Here is a 9,478-nt window from a genome sequence, read left to right on the forward strand (position 1 = left end):
GTATGGAACTTTTGAGTAAATGAAATAAACTATTAAAAAATTAAATAAATTCTTCCAGAGCATTTTTCACAGCAATTCAATCCAGTGTGATACATAGTTTTATTTTCTTGAAAAATAAATTATATACCTTTCTTTAAATGACTTGAACGTTAGAAACCTCACACTGCCTCAATATATGCAGTCACATGACAATTTAATACTTTTCTATCCCAGAAGAAATGAGCTGACAGTTGTTGGGAATTATCAATGTGGATTAAAACATGGAAAAATCACCATCCATATGGCTTGAGAGAAATTTTGGAAAATGCAAAGAATTCAATATTGTTATATTTAATATACACTGCTCAAAACAATTAGGGGAGCACATGGTTTTAACAAAATTACGCAAAGATGCATACCGATAAGTAACATAAAATGAATCATCCATAATTTAAAGCCTAGCAGGAAACGGAAGAAGAAAACTTCATATGCAAATCAAAGTTCATGACATCAAAAACTAGAAAAAGGAGATAAGGGCAGAAATCGGGATGTTGCAGAAACGTCTGTTTTACTGCCGTAACTGTGAAATTCGATTGCGCAGTATTTTTTTTTGAGACAAGGTGACTTGAGGATGTCTCAACAACGTGATTTACCGGAATCCAAAGGCATGGCGTGTTATAGGCAGACTGGAATCCGGGCAAACACAACGTAGTGTCGCCGACGCTGTTGGAGTCGCCAGAAGTGTTGTTGCAAGGCTGTAGAATCGATTCCAACAAACAGGAAATATTAGACGTCGACCAGGGCAAGGTCGGCCACGCGCCACTACAGCAACTGATGACCCGTCGAAACAGCCCGTCGAACAGAACAGAGAATGCTACGCAGCTGCAAAGACGGTTGCTCTTGGCAACAGGACGAAGGGTGTCCAGCCAAACAGTACGTAATCGGCTTCATGAGGGAGGGCTCTATGCACGTAGGCCAATGGTCTGCATTCCGTTGACCCCATGCCACCGTGCGGCCCGAAGAAGATGGGCTGCTGAACATTGAGATTAGGAGCAACATGATTGGAGCCAAGTGCTGTTTACAGACGAGTCCTGATTCAGTCTGGAGTGCGACACCCGATGTGTTCTGGTATGGAGGGACAGGGGCACTCGAAATAACCCCGCATTCGTTCGTGAAAGGTCACAATACAGATGAACTGGTTGGATGGTATGGGGTGGAATCAGCATAGGCGGACGTACGGACCTGCATATCATTCGGAATGGCACTTTGACAGCCCGAAGGTATGCAGACGAGATACTGCGACCTCATGTCATCCCTTACGCTTTAGCCATTGGAGATTCCTTTGTTTTCTAGGATGATAATGCCCGACCGCATAGAGCTCGTCTGGTGGAGAACATGCTTGAAGCTGAAACAATACAGCGTATGGAATGGCCAGCGTGCTCTCCTGACCTGAATTCTTGGACGACGCATTGCTGCGCGACCAAGGCCGCCTGTTACTGTCCGAGACTTGCGGATTGCACTTCTTGAGGAGTGGAACAGTATTACCCAAAGTCTGATCGATAACCTCATCGCATCCATGGCAAACAGGTGTGCAGCAGTCTTAGCTGTTCGAGGAGACCACACGCCCTATTAAAACTCATGCATCATGTCTAAACAGTACTTTTTTTTATCGTTTACATGTAACCAAATTGTTGCCCTAAATCATCTTTTCATGTTTTTTCCATATTTTCAAAGAATTAAAGCTTAATTCCAAATTAATTTTTTACGTCTTGTTTCTGTATTGCGCATTGATACGCGTGTACTATCCATTGTATGCCAATACGTGGCTGTCTCGCACGGTTTTCTTCACTTTTTTGCTTGCTCCCCTAATTGTTTTGAGCAGTGTATTTATAAAAACCCTACATTCATACATAGATGTGAAAATTGGAACTTAATATAAGAGATGGAAAACAGATTCAAATATTCAAAAGGATGATATTGATAAAAATCTTATAACCACTTGAGTGCTTAGTGAATAAGATCAATCTATAATAGTTCGACCATAGCACAAGTAATTAAGGCTAGGAGAATACAGTGGTTGGGACAACCTATCTTCAAATCTTATGACACTTACCTCATGAATAACCATTTGCATGACTTATGGCACACAAACAAAAGGAAGAGATGTCCCCTCCCTTTACTGAAGAGAAGGCAAGTGGAGTGGAGCTCTCAGAACCAGAACTGACAATCCGCGGTGAATAAGCAAACAAATGATGCAACCCCTGCTCTATTTCAAAAATGAGATAAGCTAGTTATCTAGAAGTATTGGGTAATGTTGAAGTCATGGTAAATAATAGATGGAATGAAAAGATTATACATATCATATTATAAATATATTAAGCTAATAATTACAAGCAGAGTATGAAGTTATCCATGCATATTTAGCTTCAGTTACCAGATGTTTCAGCTTATGAAATACACAGAGCAATGTCACATATTATCCTTTAGATAATTCTTAACAAAGAATAAATATGATAGAGTCAAAGAAATTAAGAAATTTGTTAATCTGTTGATTACCTCTTAAAATGATTAATAATATTCTAAATTACTAACAAAGTTAGTTTTGTACATTGAATGTCAATATATGTATGATCAAGAAATGTTGAATACATACAATTTTTTTTTTCAGGATTAAAAAAAAAAGAAAAATGGAAATGAAATATCTTATAAGAACCACTCAAGTCAAAATCCGTTTTGGCTTGAGATGGGTATTAGGAACCTCAGACAAACAAAGCACCAAAGCCATAATACTTGTTTTTAATTTATGTATATGTTACTGTGAAAGACCGAAATCAGAGAATGTCAATATTCTCCAGTGAATGTTGACACATATGGCGGGTGAAAGATGAATATTTGGTTATATTTTTATACATTCAGACCATCATCTGTGTATGTCGACAAGCACAAATAAACTCTGGTGGGGGCCAAAATGAGATGAGGTCGCATGGAGAGATAACATGAGGAACGATTAAGGTCACGTGGCATCTATTTGTTAGACTCTTGAACATGTTGCTGTTTGTCAGTCTTATGCAAGGTTTGATGGTGCATGCAAAGTTTGATTAATTTTTATTTTTTTAACCGATACCCTAATTTATATTGAACGGCTACTGTGCAGAATGCATTTTTGACATATATCATAATTTATAAACATGTCTGTTTTGATAATAAAATATGATTTAAAAAGTTGCATTTTTGTCTTAACGTAAAAAAAATATTTTTATTCAACATTCACCATCAGTGCATACTGAATGTCAACATTTGCTGGTGTAAGTGAGAAATAATGATATTTAGCAAATATTTCAGACATACAACAAGCGACTAAGTGAATGCTGACATTCGCCGAAGAATATCTACATTTGCCAGATATCAGTCTTTCACGGTAACATCTATAAAAACGGCTCAAATTTGTTCTTTATCAGTGATATGCAGTCAAACTTTTCTTTCAATCTTAGTTGAACAATAAACTCTAAAAACTAAATAAGAGTACAGTGGAGGTTTGGTTAACGAGTAATTGGCATAACATGCAAAAATTTTGAAAAAAACTGATTTGATTAACGAGCAATGATTCAAATTACGAGCAAAAATTTTGCGCTTGTTTATTTATTGTCACATTATCACAACTGAGCTGATGGTTTTTCACTTTCACCCACATATGTACAATGGAATTGTGGGTAATATTCTCCCCTACTGTCTCCAGTCAGCATGCCTTACTTGAAAAATTAACACCCGTGTACGAGCTTGACTGTTTACGATACGAAACTAGATGTTGCATTGTAACCATTCGTATTAGGCACTTGAAGTTTTTTTTAAAATAAATTCTGCTTAACCAGGAGGTGACTGCAGATGAACTGATGGACCTCCATTGCATGCAACAGCAAGATCTTATGGAAGGTATCTTTTTGGAAGGAAGAGAGAAGTGCCTCACTTTAAATAAGATTAGAGAGATGCGTAAAATGCAGGAACACATGCAAAAGTTTGTAGAGAAAAACCAATCAAATAAAGCTGTAGCAGTGTGATCAATGAATCTGTCCAAGAAAAATTCAAATTCTCTATTTTTGAGAAATCCCAAAAAGGAGGTAAAAACAAGTGTCATTAGACATGTTCTTTTTCAAAGACGGACAAAGTTTTCAGAAAAAAGTGGGTCCCTATGGTTGCCCAAAACAATAGTCCTTTTCAAGGCCGTAACTAGGAAGGGACAACCAAGACAATGCCCCTGAGCTCTGAGCAAAAATGGGGGCCCCACAAAAGTTCACATTCGTTTTGCATGATGATAACCCTTTCAAGAGGGTTCTCAAGGAAAATTCTGCTACGGGGCGCCGAGAAGGCACACTATGGCCTTGGTCCTCCTCTCCTTCGTTGCATTTAAAGTAAGCTAATTTGTAAACATTATTGTATTCCATGTTTATTTATATGGCATTATTATATTATATATATTATTGTATTATTGAATGAAGCTATTCTTATGTGAATGAATAATTGTGGAACGAATTATGCGAATTTCCATCATTTCCTATGGGAAAGTTTGATTCGAATAACGAGCGATTTGTATAACGAGGACATTGGCAAAATGAATTAAGCTTGTTAACCAAAGTTCCACTGTATAGTCAATATTTTGATAATTTTTGAAATAAAATAACTTATTGCACAAAAAGTTTGTTCCAATATGCTAAGATAAATTAGGTGAAGCATATTTGTAGTCAGAATGAAAGTTTACAAACCTATGAGTTAACTGAAAATTTACAAACCTATGAGCTAACTGAAAATTTACAAACCTATGATGACATTCCAAAATTGTGATTCTTAAGAGATTGGGGTATTTTTGACTGGTGTTATTAGGATATCAATGTAGTCAGGTCTTACATACTACAATACATTGCTTAACACTTCTTGATAGTTAAAACATCAACTAGATAAAAGAAATTATAAAATTAAGTCATAAAATATCATAACAAAATCAACGACCCTTTAGCGGTATTTTTTCCTGCTGGAATTTGAATTTGCAAAAGCATAAACAAGAATATTTGAATAACTCCAGACTTTTTTTAGATAGAAACACCTTTTTGCAGTTATTTATGTCTGAGTTACAAAATTTAGAGGAATTTTTAGAAAGAAAGTAGATTTTATGTTATATATAATTTACATAAAATTTCTTACAAAGAGGCTGTCTAAACGAAAGTCACTAGACATTCCTAGTACAAACAAAACAAGCTATTTGTTACACAATTCTATCAAAATGGAGTAGCCATCATGCTGATTAGAATTAACATATTTCTTTGGAATAAGCACTGCAGTGGTTGTTTTCTTAAATGCAATTTCATAGGTTTCCAATACCATGATTGCACAATAAAGGCAATTGTTACTTAATAGTGTAACTTTAATAATAACTGTTAAATCTGAATTTAAAATTCAGTTATTATTCATATTTACAATATACTTATGAGGTATATAATTTAACCAGTCATTTTTTGGCATACTCAACATCAGAGCATATCATCCCCCTTAATGCCGCAAACATGAATGTGCAAATTTCAAAAACATGAGAAATGAAGCTTGAATATTTACTCTACCCATGTTACTCTAGGGATGTTATTTTCTTAGAATGTTTTTGTAACGTGTTTCAATAGGGGATACACATTCATGTTTCTGGCAAAAGCTTAGAGAGCAAAATAGCTGATCAAACCAGCTGATAAACCCAAAAAGTAAAAATTTGCACATTCATGTCTCTGGCATAAGGGGGGACAACATGGTCATAATGGGTATGTATGGCATTACAAATGACCAGTTAATTAGGAAAAAAAAAAGAAAAAATGGATAAAAAAATACAGAGCTCTATGTATGCTAAAAATCTGTTGTAAAATCTAAAACCAAATGGAATCCAACATTGCTATCACAGTTCTAAAATGAGGAAATTCTGTAATAATTTGTATTAGTGGTCATCATTAACTCTGTTGCTACTACCCCAAACTATACGTGAACCTTATAAACATTCCTCCGAAGAAATTCCAGAAACTTGGTGCATGCTGGGAAGTGTTTGCATGTGTATGGGTGTCCTTAACATATTTGATGTCTAAAGTGTGTGTGCCTTACGTTTGAGAAAATACTGCTGCCCCATCCATATATTCCAGTTACCACATGCCTGGCATGATTCTTAAAAAACATGCGAACCAATAATTTCACAAATGCAAATTGCACACCATACCACTGTCTTTTTTGCTTTGTCTGAAAACTTTTATGTAAAGTAAAAGAAGATTTTCAAGCAATCTGTATAAGTCTCTACGGTATACCTATTACCCAACTTCTAGCTGTAGCAGTGTAGGTATATGATTCCTGCAAATTCAGACAGGGCTGTCAATTCAAATTGGTACAATACATGCCACTTTGCATATAGAAGAGGCATTTTCACAGTACTTCAGTTCAGTACATTTTTGGCATTAGCCATTTATCTACCACATTTTGAGAAAATGAAATAATTATCATGCAAATTCTTTGGTAGGTCATTTTTTTTTTAGTTCTAATCTTTTTTTCAAAAATTTAGTACACAATGATTTAATTAATGGGTGGAACTTGAAAATTTTATCAGCAATATATGCTTACAATAAAAATACCAATTCAAATATGTTGAATAACACATAATAATGTGAATATTTATTTATTTTACCTCAAAAAGAAAGCCATAATTTCTTTTATACATTTGTTAGGGAACATTCTGTTAAAACAGTGTTTTACTGCATTACACTTTTGTGTGTGTAATACAGGAAATACTTTTACAGGAGAGAAACTTCACAATGAATTTTATTAATTAACATATTTAAAAACTAATAGTCCCACACTTGTACTGTCATCTGATAATTGTAAAATGATTATACAACCTTTATACTTTAAAATGCTACACTCAATAATGTATGTGGATTTGAAATTAAAATTTTTAACAGGATGGATAAAATGGACCTGATTAATATATCGTCTATCAACTGCTTCAACAAGAGGACACCAGTATCGTTTATCACCAGTATGGGTTCGAATCCCACTTCTGACACAATCTTTTTCCGTAACGAACTCGAGGCGACCACCAATAGACAGCACCTTCACTTCCAACCCCTCTCACTAATGGCAGTAAATTGCAATATAGCGATATGGCCAGAGTTGGCGTTTGGTGAAGTAGTAGTATCGTTTATTAAGGGAAAATTCCAGGTTGTGGTGTAGCAGAAAGTTTTTCTCTAATAGGGTTGTGAAAAAATGGAATAGCTTACCTCTGCCAGGGTCATAAATTCTAACATGATTGACACGTTCAAAAAGAAATATGATAAATATATTAGGAAAAATCAAGAGGCTATCCATGATTGACACGTTTAAAAAGAAATCTGATAAATATATTGGGAAAAAAAAATCAAGAAGCTATCCATACTTAAATTAAACCACCATAATTTATTATGGGCAGCATACTTATATTTTATCATAGTTATTGGTTTTTCATTGCTCTTATTGGGTTGCTGCATTTGTTATATATTTAACATACATATTTTTTATGGGCATCTTTTTTCAGCCACCTCATTAGGTATTTAGTCTCTTGTGGCCTTTGTATTTGTATTTTGCAGGAGTTAAAAAGTTGGAGGTACTTCAAGTACCATCAGTAGATAAAAGGGTTAAACTGTTTTCAGGACTCTCACAAGCAAAATTTGCAGCAATGCTCATTCCTAACTTCAATGATGAGTAAGCAAAATTATGTGTAATTTAACTTTAATTACATTTTCTATAAGTTAGTCAATTAATTTATTATTTAATTTAGTCATTTGGTGTTCAAGATTTCAGGAACAAATTATTGTTTCAAAACTGAAAATTGATTAGAAAAAATAAATAAATGAGGGGAGAGGGAAATACTTGTGTGTTAATATATATGTAGAATGTTTTATGAAGATTTACTGAAAGAAATAAGAAAATTTCTTGAAGTAAAATATAGAAAATTATCAGCAAAAATGGAGAAATTCAGCTGTGACAGTGTCATTTAAAATAATAATTTTGATCATTTTTGTTGCACCACGGTCATTTTCTGCACACACAGGCTAATTAGACCGGCACCTACAATTTATTGCCGATTCTGAATGGCAGCCTTTTTTATACTCACCAAGAGGTTGGTGTGCTAACCCCTCAGTAGCATTTTTTTTTTTTGTGGTCACGTCACTGTTTTTGTTGTACCCCTGCATCAGGAAAGTATCTAACAAGGACAAACCGGGTATCAAACTCCTGAAACCTCTATAAGCATCATTTGGTACTTCAGGTGAGTATCTTATCGGCCTTCGGGTGACATATCTTATCATGCCCATTGAAAATAATTATTGTGAGAATTATAAAAATTACAATTTTCATGCAACAATCAAATAAACAAATGCCCATCAGTAAAATTTGTGCCTCTTGCTATTATACAGAAAGGAATTTTCCCTTAACATTTGAATTAAAATTTCTCAAGTCATCTTATCATGCAAAAAGTGTAAAAAATCAAGAATTTTACTCATTGATATCTCAAAGAGCACTGTAATTCAGTTCTATAAGATCCTTGTCGACTGTACCAAAGGATGCTCAGTGGTGACTCTAAGTTTAATACCCCCATTAGTCCTTTCAGAATATTTCCTGACGGATATAGTTGGATATGCCCCAAGATGACCACACAACACATTGCTAATACAGGAGGTTCCCCATCTGAGGGGTTTATGCACCAACCTCTTGGGAAAAACACAAAAGAAAAAAATTGTAGCACACTGCCATTTGAAATCGACTATAAACTGAAAGTCAGAGTCTAATTAGATTGAAAATGATTTTGATATCTTGACAAATTTCTATTCAAATGGCACATGGTAGATTTCTTTTGGTTTAATAGAAAGACACAAATTTTAATAATTGATATTTTTGATTAGGGCTTATCATTTTTCACTCATTTATATTTTCACTGGAATTACAATACCGTGGCTGAATTTTCCTCCTTTTGCTGAGAATCTTTATTTAAAAAATTTCTGCCGTTCTTCATGAAACATCCTGTATGCAAAAGAATAAAATAGCTCAAGAAAAACTGTGGTTAAATACATAAATTGGGAACAAATCTTAACAATCCAATTATTTCCAGAGTTTTGGCTTAGAATTTGTTTACAGAGAAATTTCCAGTTTTCAAAACAGATACCATGATTGAAGATTACATGTCAAAAAGTTAGCAAAATAGCAAAATTCTCTCATCTTTAGCTCAGAGTATGCATTCTCATGTAGTTACAACTAACCACATTTCTAGAACAAAGAAAATTGCATAATTATCATCTCAGTATGTAACCTCTACAGCAGGCATCTTCAACCTGTTGCTCGCGAGCACCATGGTGCTCCCTGAAGCATCCAGAGTCTCGATGCTTGTATCCAATTTGGTGCTCGCAAGCACTTTATTAACTTTCCAACTAAACACCTTCTAAAAATTGCATTCAAG

The sequence above is a fragment of the Pholcus phalangioides genome, unplaced genomic scaffold, assembly GCF_987345545.1.
Source record: "Pholcus phalangioides strain wild (caught in Gottingen) unplaced genomic scaffold, Ppha-v1.0 ptg000039l_1, whole genome shotgun sequence".
NCBI classification, from domain to species: domain Eukaryota; kingdom Metazoa; phylum Arthropoda; class Arachnida; order Araneae; family Pholcidae; genus Pholcus; species Pholcus phalangioides.